This window comes from Heterocephalus glaber, unplaced genomic scaffold (genome assembly GCF_053883595.1).
Source record: "Heterocephalus glaber isolate CG9 unplaced genomic scaffold, H.glaber_assembly_v1.0 deba00001687, whole genome shotgun sequence".
In the NCBI taxonomy this organism is placed as follows: domain Eukaryota; kingdom Metazoa; phylum Chordata; class Mammalia; order Rodentia; family Bathyergidae; genus Heterocephalus; species Heterocephalus glaber.
In genome coordinates, this window is record NW_028258412.1 from 2,067,527 (window position 1) to 2,080,747 (window position 13,221).

The following is a 13,221-nucleotide window of genomic DNA, read 5'->3' on the forward strand; positions in this document are numbered from 1 at the left end:
GCACTGACTATGTGCCAGGCTCTGGGCTAGGTGCTGAGAATGCAGCAGTGAGTATAACACAGAGAAGGGCCGGGGATTTAGCTCAGTGGTTCTGGAGCCTGTCTTGCAAGCGCAAGGTCCCGAGTTCGATCCCCGGTACCAAAAAAAAACCAAAACAAAACACAAAGAGGGGCCTATTTCATGGAGCTGACATTAAAGAAGACAGAGACCAAACAATAAATAACAGAAATAAGTGAAATATAAAAGCATGTTAGCTAAGTTACAAAGGAGGGGATTTAAAACCAGTTGTAATGGTTTATATTTAGATGCCCCTCAAAAGTCTTGTGTTCATAGGTGGAGCTTTGGGGGAGATGGTTGGATCATGGGTGCATGATATTCATCAGTGGATTAGTCCACTGATAGAGTTAAGAGCTAAATGCCATTTGGGAAGGTGGAGCCTGATTGAAGGAGGGGGCGTGGCCTGGAAGGGTGTAGCTCCCTCACTCCTCCCTCGATCTGTCTCTCTCCTTCCTATGTGCCATGCCATGAGCTCCTTCTCCTCTGCTGTGCCCCTCTGCCATGCTGTCCTGCCTTGGAGCCAGCTGACTATGGAGTGAAACCTCTACAAACTTGTGAAAAATAAACCTCTCCTTCCTTAAGTTGTGGGTGTCAGATATTTTGTCCCAGCAATGAAGAAAGTAAGTGAGAAACCAGGTGACTCACATCTCTGCACTGCCATTTCCTTGCTGCCTGGCTCATCTCTAAGCAGCCCTCAGTTCTTACCACTCCTCGCCATCTCCTCCTGGAATCCTTCCCTGATGCCCCAGGGCTGAGTCAGGGTCTCCTCTGTGTCCCTGTGTCTCACTCCCTGTGCTTCCCCCTGGCCAGGCACCGATGGATATGCAGTGACCCTGTCTGTCTCCCGCTCTGTCTCTCAACACTGTGAGCTCCTGGCAAAGAGGGCCCCAGTCCCACTCATGGGCATATCTGACACTGGAACCCAAATAAGTCACTGGATAACCCACCTGAAGGCCGACATCCCAGAGAGTAGCAAATACGAATACCCACAGGAGTGCGGGTGGGAACAGGTATGTTCATCTGCTCCCAGGGACAGTGTAAGCTATGATAGCAGTTCGGCAATATTCACTTGCAACTCTTGTGCAGGAGCTTGCTGTGTCTCACAGATGAGCAGGGTATCACCACACACTGCCAGCTCATCTCTTTGTACAGGAGGGCAGGAAGCCAAGGCCCTCGGCTCCAGAGGAAGAGTATCCTTTGCCCACTTCCAACTCAGTAATCCCACATCTAAAAAGCTATCCTGTGGAAACAACCTGAAAGAAAAGCTACACACACAAAGATGCCCACCACTGTTTTCCACACAAGCACAGCAACAACCCACCCCAGTAATAACGCCTGTGTGGAAGAACCCACATGCAGTGTCATGAAAATGGCAACACAGCTGCAGGTGACCAGACCTCCACTTCCCAGCCTGCTACCAGGGGCACAAAAGCTCAACCACTCTGCAAGTCTGAGTTTGGGGTTAGAAAAGATGATGGCTGTGGATATGACAGGGAAAAACATTAAATGATGCTCCTGCATTAAAAACATTAAATGATGCTCCTCACTCAGGTGTGGGAAGGGGCTGTTTGCAGCTACGAGAAGGGAGGGCCAGGTCTGCCCTGTAAATAGGGGTTCGCTATGATAATGATGGGGGGCTGGGGAGGCATAGGGTATTCTTCAGTATCTGAGGCTGTGACAACAGCAAAGACTTACACAAAGGGCCAGGGCCTAGAAGAGAGCAGAGGCAAATGAAACACATGCACAAACAGTATTGAGAATCTTGGACAGAATCTTGGCTCACTTTTTAAATTCCTTTTTCTTTCTATGAACGTAGCTTATATCAAGAAATTTCTTTCTAGGCCTCAGAACCAGTGGCTTCCCTCTAAACTGTGTCCACTCCACCCATTCAAAAGCCCAAGGGGCTCTGCTCCACCCTCTTATAGAGGTTTAAAAGGGAAGAATAAAGATGGTTGTTTATGAAGCACACTGTGTGAGATGCCTTATGAGGATTCTTTCTTTTTTTCCCTTCAACAACCCTAAGAAAGGTCCTGGAAGGACCCCCATGTTATAGATGAGGAAACTGAGGGTGGAGGAAGAGTGTGACCTGCCTGCAAGTGGCTGGAGTTGAGGATCTCACCCTCCCTCCTTGTCAGGTTTCTTCCTAAGTCCGCATGGGCTTAACCAGAACAACTGTTCTTTATGATGTGCAAAGGTTCAAGCGTACATCACCACTCACTAGGATGGAAATTATGAGGGAGGAAGGAAGGAAAGAAGGAAGGAAGGAGAGGGAAGGGAAGGGAAGGGAAGGGAGAGATGGAGGAAATGTTGACAAGGATGTGAGAAATTGGGACCTCATGCATTTCAGGTGGGATGTAACATTACACAGCCACCGTGGAAAACAGTATGGGAATTCCTCAAAAAATTACAGAGCTAGGTATGGTAGGACCTGCCTGTAATCCCAGTTATGTGGGAGCCTGGGCAGGAGGATCTCAAGTTCAAGCCCAGCCCAGCCCAGGTAACTTAGTGAGACCTTGTGTAAAATAAAATAAAATAAAATAAAATAAAATAAAATAAAATAGCACGTAAAAATTACACATAGGATCCAGAAGAAGTTCTACTCCTAGATACATATTCAAAAGAACTGTTGAGGGCTGGGGATTTAGCTCAGTGGTTCTGCTGCCTGCCCCGCAAGCATAAGGATCCAAGTTCCATCCCCGGTACCAAAAAAAAAAAAAAAAGAACTGTTGCTCTTTAGTTCAAGGGACTTGAACAGATATTTGTACACCAATGTCCAAAGCTACAGCATTCATAATACTTAGTAGCTGGAAATCACCCAGTTGTCCATCACAGATGAATAAACAAAATGTGACCTCTATATGCAATGAAATATTATTCAGCCTTAAAAGGCAATGAAATTCTGACACATGTACAATGTAGATGAACTTCGGAAAGATTATGTACTTGAAATGAACCAGTCTCAAAATAAAAAACACTGGGTGATTACACTTATCTGAGGCACCTACAATAGGCAAATTGGTGAGGACAGTAGAATGGTGTTTGCCAGGGCCAGGGGAGGGAGTGTTCAGTGGGTGCAGGGCTTCACAATGAGAAAAGAAAACTCCTTCTGGAGGTGGATGGTAGTGATGTTTACTCAGGTGTGAATATACTTAATGCTACCAATGGTATAGTTAAAATGGTAAATTTTACGTTATATAAATTCACCACAATGCAAAGCAAAAGCAAAGCCAGACAGAGATAAAGGAAACCACATGTGTAAACTCTGAGCTCAGGGAGCTCGTGTCCTGATGAATGTCTACTAAGAGCCTTTGAGGGAGATCCATACTGGGCTGGGAATACAGGGAGGCAAAGAAGTCCCTATTCCTGATCACAGTGGGCAGCACAATCTAGTGGGGAGTAGGAATCTAAGCACCTTAAAATGCAGGGGTTGCCCTAATGAGGACAGAATGGGGGCTGTAAAAGCTCAAAGGAGGAGTAGTTGGGGTGCTCTCCCAAAAAGGGGTACATCTCAACTGAGGAAAGGACAGGTATAAACAGGGCCTGGGACAGACAGTCGTGGAGCAGAGTTTGCTCATTTACCCTTGAAGGGGACGTGGCTGGCTGGGTGAAAGCCCAAGAGGCCTGACCTTCTAAACATGTAGGCTTTGGTTAACCTGAACAGGGGTGTGTGCAGCCCGGGAGTCAGAACAGGGTGGCTTTCCCCAGGGTGACCATGCATCCCAGTTTACCTGGACAGAACTGAAGCTCTGTGAAAATGGAAACATGAACAGTTATGTTGTAACTTGAAGATTTAGCAAAGCTGACACAATAGATACAACTGAAAAGGAAATAAGAAAAATCTTCAATATTCCAGTTGAAAAGGAGACCAGATTGTGGAGCAAATACATGAGTAATACGTTTGAACCACTGAATAAACCAGACAGCACCATTCAGGATGCTGGCTTATACCAAAGACAGGTGTTAGTGATAGAACAGGAAAATGAAGATGGAATGTAGCCAAGGGGTCCTTCTGCTCCTAATGTGAAAAACTCAAATTACTGTCTCCCATCATATACTGCTTATAAGAACTATGATTATTCAGAACCTGGAAGAAACAATGAACAGCCAGGCCTTTGTGGCCTAAGTAACTTGGGAAATATGTGTTTCATGAACTCAGCTATTCAGAGTTTAAGTAATACACCTCCATTTACTGAGTATTTCCTCAATGATAAGTTAACAAGAAGAAATGAATTTTGATAATCCCTTAGGAATGAGAGGTGAAATAGCGAAATCATATGCTGAACTGATCAAGCAAATGTGGTCTGGGAAGTTCAGCTATGTCACCCCAAGAGCATTTAAGATGCAGGTAGGACGTTTTGCACCTCAATTCTCTGGCTATCAGCAGCAAGATTGTCAAGAACTACTAGCTTTCTTATTAGATGGGCTACATGAGGATTCGAATAGAATTAGGAAAAAACCATATATACAATTAAAAGATGCTGATGGAAGACCAGATGAGGTGGTTGCTGAAGAAGCCTGGAAAACCATCTAAAAAGAAATGACTCTATCATAGTAGATACATTTCATGTCTTTTTCAAATCAACTTTAGTTTGTCCTGAGTGTGCTAAGATCTCAGTAACATTTGATCCTTTTTGTTACTTGACACTCCCACCGCCTATGAAGAAAGAACGTACCTTGAAAGTTTATTTAGTTAGAATGGATCCACTTACTAAACCTATGCAGTACAAAGTGGTTGTCCCCAAAATTGGAAATATACTAGATCTTTGTACAGCGTTGTCTGGTTTATCAGGAGTACCTGCAGATAAGATGATAGTTACTGATATATACAATCATAGATTTCACAGAATATTCACTGTGGATGAAAACCTTAGTAGTATTGTGGAACAGGATGATATTTATGTATATGAAATTAATATCAATAGGACAGAAGATACAGAGCATGTGATTATTCCTGTTTGTCTAAGAGAAAAATTTAGACACTCAAGTTATACCCACCATACTGGTTCTTCACTTTTTGGTCAGCCTTTTCTTATGGCTGTACCATGAAATAATACAGAAGATAAACTTTATAATCTCCTCCTTTTGAGAATTTGCCAATATATCAAAATATCTACTGAAACTGAAGAAACTGAAGGATCCCTACATTGCTGTAAGGACCAAAATATTAATGGGAATGGCCCAAATGGCATATATGAAGAAGGCTTACCAAGAGAAATGGAAACAGATGAACCAGATGATGAATCCAGCCAGGGTCAAGAACTTCCCTCAGAAAATGAAAACAGCCAGTCTGAAGATTCAGTTAGAGGAGATAATGATACTGAAAATGGGTTAGGTACTGAGGAAACGTGCAAAGGTCAACTCACAGGACACAAAAAAGATTGTTTACATTTCAGTTCAACAATTTAGGCAATACTGATATCAACTATATCAAAGATGATATCAGGAATATAAGATTTGATGACAGGTAGCTTAGGTTAGAAGAAAGATCTTTTCTTGCTTTGGATTGGGATCCTGAATCGAAAAAAATATTTTGATGAAAATGCTGCTGAGGATTTTGAAAAACACGAAAGTGTGGAATGTAAACCTCCTAAAAAACCTTTTGTGAAATTTAAAGATTGCATTGAACTGTTTACAACAAAAGAAAAGCTAGGCACTAAAGATCCTTGGTATTGTCCAAATTGTAAAGAACATCAGCAAGCCACAAAGAAATTGGATCTATGGTCCCTCCCTCCAGTACTTGTAGTACATCTCAAATGATTTTCTTACCGTCGATACATGAGAGACAAGTTGGATACTTTAGCTGATTTTCCTATCAATGACTTGGATATGTCAGAATTCCCAATTAATCCAAATGCATGTCCTTGTCGCTATAATTTGATTGCTGTTTCCAACCACTATGGAGGGATAGGAGGAGGACACTGTACTGCTTTTGCAAAAAATAAAGATGATGGAAAATGGTACTATTTTGATGACAGTAGTATCTCCACTGCTTCTGAAGACCAAATTGTGTCCAAAGTAGCATATGTACTCTTCTATCAGAGACAAGACACTTTCAGTGGAACTGGCTTTTTCCCTCTTGACTGTGAAACTAAAGGTGCTTCTGCTGCCACAGGCTTCCCATTAGAAAGTGATAAAGATAGCAACAATAATGACAATGATATAGAAAATGAAAACTGTATGCACACTAATTAATGAAAGTCCTAGAAGCCATAAAAGAGAGACTTTCTTGTTGGCAGTGTCTATGAAAATGAAGTAACCCACCACATTAAAACAAAAGTCTGAGATGGGGAGTTTCAGATAACAGAATGTAAACCCTTTAACAGATTTTTAACTTGTGCAGTATTTGAAGTGAAACACAATGAAAACTTTAACAGAAATTATCTCTTGTTTTGTTTTTGTTTTTTGGTACCGGGGATCGAACTCGGGTCCTTGCGCTTGCACAGCAGGTGGCAAAACCACTGAGCTAAATCCCCAGCCCGAAATTATCTCTTAATACATTTACAGTCTTGTATATACAAGCTAAATATATATAGGAAATCACAAATAAATCCCTTTTAAGTTTGCTGCTGTTTGGATGAATTATGTTTTCTTTAATTTTTTGGATGTGAGTTAATTGATGACAAATATTAAATTTGTGGATGTTGGTCATTTATTTTGCTCTAATAATACTGCAAGAAAACTATTATTGAACTTACTTTTTGGATAAGCATGATTTCTACTAAATGCATGAATATAGCTGTCACCATAAAGTTGAAAAATCGAAAGTCAAACCATTCTAAGTAGAAGATTGTGTTGTGCAGCTCTCATCACCACATCAAAACAGCTTCCAGAGGAAAGCACTTCCCCAAAGGTAATGTCATGCCGTTATGCAGCCGCTCCCACTCTGTCCCCAAGCCTGGGAGGCCACTAATACACTCCCTGTCTGTGGATTTCCCCTTTCTGGATGTTTCCTAACAATGGAGTCTATGCCTATCATCCCTAGTATGTCTCAGCTCCTCCCTCTCCTGATGCCAGGAGGGACACAGCCCCTCCCTCCCACTGGGCCTCAGTGAAGGTTGACCAAGGGGACGCTAAACTCCTGGTCACTTTAAAGATTCTGCCATTGAGACTTGGCTCAGCCCCAAGGCTTGTCACTTCCGAAATGTCCACTTCTTGCTGCAGCTGATGCACCCTCAATCCAGACAGACTTTCTGGGTTCTGAGATGTATGTGTGAAATCTCTTAGTCCCCTGATTCCTTAAAAAATGATCCAGCATGGCTGAGGCTAAATGATGCCCTCCCTGGTGGCTGCTGGAAAACAGGCAGAACCAGTTTCCAGGGAGCAAGCCCTACCTCTGTAAGAACTGCGTTCATCAGCAATGCCCTGACTTCTGTAAGAGTCACATCACTAGGGTGCAGGGCACCGGCTCTGGCATCCGTCTGGAGGTGGCTTTGCCCAATCTTTCCCTGGACCATTAGATGCTCTGACCTCACAACTTCTGGGGTTTACTGAAGGGTTGGCAAACAGGTGCATTCCAGCAACTTCTCAGCCTCTTCAACATGCCAGTGTGCCTTTAGACCCTCAAAATACGATCCAAATTGCCCTGCCACCCTCCCCACCCACACCCAGGCCAGGTGCACAAGGAGATCTGGAGGGAAAATGTCACGACTTATCTTTCCCCCTCTCTGTAAACATCCGCCTTTTGAAATTTCATTGGCCTGTTCCTGCCTACAATTTGTGCTATTTTTGAACAGGCTGACCGCTCACTGAAACCATTAATCAAGCTAGGTTACATTTTTTTTTTCTTGTTTTCCTTTATATCAAGAGTTGGCAAACTATTGTTCCAAGGCAAAACCTAGCCCACTGTCTGTCCATAAAGTTTTTTGTTTTGCTTTTTTTTCCTTTTTTGGTACCGAGGATCGAACTTGGGTTCTTGAGCTTGCGCAGCAGGCAGTGAAACAACTGAGCTAAATCCCCGCCCCCGTCCATAAAGTTTTACTGGAACACAGCAACAACACCCACTTGTCATTATTGCCTGTAGCATTTACAAGGGCCATTAGTATCTATGCTTTGGTCTTAGAGACAGAATTCAGTAGGTGTCACAGAATCCATGTAGGCCAGTCAAGTGTGGTGGTGCATGCCTGTAATCCCAACACTCTGAGAGGCTGAGACAGGTAGGTTGCTAGTTCTAGACCAGCCTGGGCAACTTTAGTGATTTAGCACCAAGACTCTGCTTATCTCAAAATAAAAAGGGCTGGAGGTGTAGCACAGTACAAAGGCAAAGGCCCTGAGTTCAATCCCCAATACTCCTCCATAAAAAAAAATCCATGTGGTGCAGAAAGCCTAAAATATTCTCTATAGCTCTTTGCACTAGAACTTTGCTGCTTGCTCTGGATTGTGGATGACCCAGTGCCCTCAAAGATTGAGCTTCCCAAAGTCACAACACCATCTTCTTTCAATTATCCAATGATCTTGTGATATTCCGGCTTTGGCCAGTGTTTTGGGAGACTTCTTCAGGTGTTCCACATGAGACAGAAATACTCAAAATTACAGATGTGCAAAAATGTTTCTAATAATCCTAAATCCCACCATTCACAACCACCATCAACATTCTGACACACAGCCAATAGAATCAGCAGGCATTTCCAAAGCCAGCAGGAATTCCAGTTAAAATGGAAATGGAATCAGGTCAGGCGTCCTATTTAGGAACTTGGTTTTTTTGTTGTTTCATGTCACAATATGTCATAAACATCTTTCACATCAGTACCTAGACCACCCAGACAGTGGTTGCTAGGCTATCTCACCATTAGATAACCCAGCCCCAACCACTGGGTCATCAACTGTCAACCTTCCAAACATTGAACATTAAAACCCAATGCTGCCATGAAACCCACAGGCAATTAATTTCCCAAGATCTATTTTGTGTAGCAGTGGCTGGTTCAAAAGGCACACACATCTTTTCGAGCTGTAGGTGTACACAGGCAGACTCACACCCAGGGGAAACCTTCCCACACTGACTCACTCCAAGCCTTGGAGGTCAGGGTTCCCAACCACTCCCCTGGGGCACGTCCCACGAAGATGTGCCACCGTCAATAAGCCAGAGCTTCTGCTGGCCTCGCCCTCAGAGTTTTCCTATAAAATTGAGTAGGTTTCCAAGGCCAATTATAACAGCTCGCCCAGCAAAGTGATTCGAGATAGCCCAGAGGTGACCCCACCTGGCACTGGAAGACAGGCAGGAAGGAAGACTCAGCCCTGGAAGTGATACTCACAGTCCCAGCACTCAGCCCAACATAACAAACAACACAATGCTGGACTCAGAAAACGTGTGAGTACAACACGTCAGTCTGACGTGCATGTTGCATTTCAGAAAAAAAAAAAACAACTCTCTCAAGTCCAAATATATTTCTGAAGACATCTGCTTGTGCCAGCCCAAGATCTGCTCTGTGTCTCTGTGCAAAGCTCAAGTCCTAGTGAGGTTTGATCATATCGCTCCACAGCTCTAAAATCATCAGTGGCTCCCACTGTCCATGGCCTTGGGCAAGGGGTTCAATTCCCACCACTAAAAAACTAACTTGGTCTATACTGCAGGCCCATACCACATCCCAGATTCTCAAATGGGTCCTGTGACTTCAGTGGCCTTTTTCATCCTAGTCCTTCTCCACGGACAGTCCTTTGCCCCCAGCACAAGTTCCATTAGCCTGAATCCCACACATTCATTCAGAGCAGTTTCATGAAATGATACTCTTTGAGGACACCTGTCCTCATTTCCCAGGCCAATGTGACATCCTACTGCAAACGTACCTGATCAATATCAGGGATAAGCTTGAGGCTCTCTCCCTTGCAAGATTTATACCCTATCCACCTCACCCTGGGCACAAACCCCTATGCAGAACCTGATCAAGCCTCAATGTCCCCACAGCTTGAGACAAGCTGGGTTCTACAGCAGTGGGAACAGCCAGCCTACTTGGGCTATGAGATGGTTTGGGGCCTTGAGCTGGGAACAGTGGTGCATGCCTGTAACTTCAGCTATTTGAGAGGCTGAGGAAGGAGAATCACAAGTTGGGACCCAGCCAGGGCAACTTAGCAAAACTGTGCCTCAAAATAAAATGTTTTGCTTTTTAATGGCTGGTGTTCAATCTGCCTGGTAGCCCTCAGGGTATGCAGGAGGCAGGGGAGTGTTGGGGACCCACACTCACCCCCACAGACGCAGCAAACCTGGAAAGGGAAGGCAGAATTGAAAGATCATGGCTGGGCGTGGTGGTGCATGCCCGTAATCCCAGCACTCCAGAGCCTAAGGTAGAAGGATCGTCAGGATTTTGAGGCCAGCCGGGCTACATAGTGAGTTCAAGGACAGCCTAGCCCACATAGTGAGACCCTGTCTCAAAAAAAAAAAAAAGGATTTATTATGTACGAGTACAAATTCTGTATGATGAATGTGAGTGCTATGTATGGCAAATATATGCTAGTAAAAAAAAAACTGGGCTGGGGTTGTAACTCAGTGGCACTGCATCTCCCTGGCAAGCACAAGGTTCTGAGTTCGATTCCCACTACCAAAAAAAACCCAACAACAACAGAAAGAAAGAAAGAAAGAAAGAAAGAAAGAAAGATCATGTGATGTTTGCATAGGAGAATTTATCTCAGGGAGTTTGGTATGCTTGTTCCATTGCTGGTATAACTGTGCAAAGAATCCAGGAAAGAATCACTAGGGAAAGAATTAAAAATAAGAGCTGATGTAAAAGCACCACCCTGATCCTGAAAGAAACAAATCCTCAGCACCAGCAGCAGGTGAGCAACTTGAGCAAGGAGAAGCAGAATAGCACTCCTTCAGATCAGCACAAGTGTGAGCAGCCAGGGCAGCCACACACAGCATTTCTGGATGGTAAGAAAGTTCCTGGCTGGGCGTGGTGGCTGAGGCAGGAGAATGGCAAGTTCCAGCCCAGTCTGGGCAACTTAGTGACTTAGCAATACCATGTCTCAAAAATAAGTAAGTAAAAAGGGTTGGTGGTGAAGCTCAGTGGAACAGTGCAAAAGCCCTGGGTTCAATCCATGGTACCAAAATAAATAGCTCTCAAGCAAATAAATTATGTGTAAATAGAAAAAAAGAAAGAAGGAAAGGAGGGAAGGAGGAGAAATAGAAATAGATTCTGATGGGCTAGGGAGCGTACGGAGAAGGCTGCCTGGAGGGGGCAGCACTGAGCTGAATGGGGCCTTAACTCCATCCTCTGCAAAACTCCTTGGTTGGTCCCTAAGGGCCACCAGAGACCTGAATGACCAGTTCCTGTTTCCTTTTAACAGCATCAAATCCTCAAATTAGGACCTGGCAATGACCTTTCACATAGCTACTAAAATTTAAGTGTCAGCTGGTTAGAGTTCAATGGAATTTTTAATTCAATGTCTCTGCAGGACTATTCCCATTTCCTGCGCTCAGGTTGCACGTGCGGGGACCTTAGGGACAGCAGAAAGCTTGCCCTGTGCAACAGCATTGTGCAGTCCCCATATAAGGACATGGAAACTGAGGCTCAGAGGGAGGAAGTCACCTGGCGGGGGGGGGGGCAGGTCTGGCCTCTGAACCGCATCTAACTTCATTCTCCAACTTCTCAACCTGGGAAGCTGTGGGCTCCAGGGCTGAGTCCCCAATCCCTGCCCAGCCTGATTGAACTGAATAATAATTACCTGCTGTCCGGGGTTGTGTGACCTCTGGCACTGAGGAGAATGGCTTATTTCCATCTCTTTGTCCCTCTGCCTTAAACACAGGGGACAGCAGGGCAGGGTGAGTTAGAAGGCTTGGGTTAATGAAAGGCCCTACTCATGATGGCTCCAGGGCATGAAGTGACCCACCACAGGCACAGGGCATTTGGCGCTTGGGCTGAGGCCCGCCAGTGCTTCCCCGGATCGACACTGCCCCTCAGCCCCCAAGCCCTCATCTTTATTAACTGGCACATGTGGCTGGAAATATCTCAATTTGCAGGGCCAGAATTACAGTTCACCATCTGAGATCACCTTTTCCACCTGCAAGGAATTCATTCAGGTTCCCCTCGTTGGTAGATGATGAGTTATATATAGTAAGCACAATCGAATCTTTTACACACTCAGCTAGAGGCAGTTACAAAGAGTTTCAGGGGAGGGAGTAAAATATAATTTAAAATAAGTCATAAGGGCTGGGGATTTAGCTCAGTGGTGCCACCACCTGCCTCACAAGCACAAGGTCCTGAGTTCGACCCCTGGTACTCAAAAAAAGTAAGTTGTGGAGCTGGGGATTTGGCTCAGTGATTTTGCTGCCTGCTGCGCAAGCGGAAGGATCCGAGTTCAAGCCCCAGCACCAAAAAAAAAAGGAAAAAAAAAGAAAGTTGTAAGCTTGTTCACTGAGGAATAGGAGATGGGTGGCTGAGGTTAGAGGGGTGGGAGAGAGGGGTTTTTTTTCCCTGTCTACACTCTGATAACTTTCTTTTCTCTTCTTTCTTTCTTTTCTTTTTCCAGTACTGGGGACTGAATCCAGAGGTGGTTGTTCTACCACTGAGCTACAGCCCCAGGCCTTTTTTAGTTTGAGATAGGGTCTTGCTAATTTTCCCAGGCTAGCCTTGAACTTGAGATTCTCCTGCTTCAGCCTCCCAACCAGCTGTTACTACAGGTGTGCAACATCATGCCTGGCTAACTTTCCAGTGTGACTCTTGTGAATGTATTCAGTACCTATCTAGCCAATTATATAGGTGAAAATTAAATTTTTAAACATTTAGGTACAACATGGGTGTTAAGATCCCATTTCCTGTGTCATATGTGGGTATATGATATGAATATATGGAGGCACAGAGAAAGCTGTAGGAAAAATCTCCATAAGGAAATGCTGATTAAAGCTATCTGTCAGTGGCAGGAGATGAGACTATGGGTAATTTTAATCTTCTCTTTGTTTAACCATAACTTTTGAGTATTATACAACAAGAGAAGTTTCTATCTGAACATGCAGCCAGTTTTCACATTAAACACTTTATAGACAAAAATGCATTTCTCCCTGCAATCCCTAAGGCAAGGAGTACTTTGCCCCCATTTTGCAGATGAGGAAGCTGAGGCTCAAATTCACAAAGGCCATGAAGCCCACCCTCCTGATTCCTCTGCTGTGCTGCCTGCTGAGAAAATGTGTTGATAATATGGGGGTTGGAGGGTTAAAAATACCAAAGACCTTAAAGCACC

At 44.2% G+C, this 13,221-nt stretch overlaps 1 protein-coding gene and 1 pseudogene across 5 annotated transcripts in view; one reads left to right on the forward strand and one right to left on the reverse strand.

Moving 5' to 3' along the window:
• Positions 1–13,221, reverse strand: part of Kiaa1671 (KIAA1671 ortholog) — a 190,983-nt gene that overhangs the window by 143,527 nt on the left and 34,235 nt on the right. The gene's annotated exons all lie outside the window — the stretch shown is intronic.
• LOC101700144 (ubiquitin carboxyl-terminal hydrolase 15 pseudogene) lies at positions 3,836–6,249 on the forward strand (annotated as a pseudogene).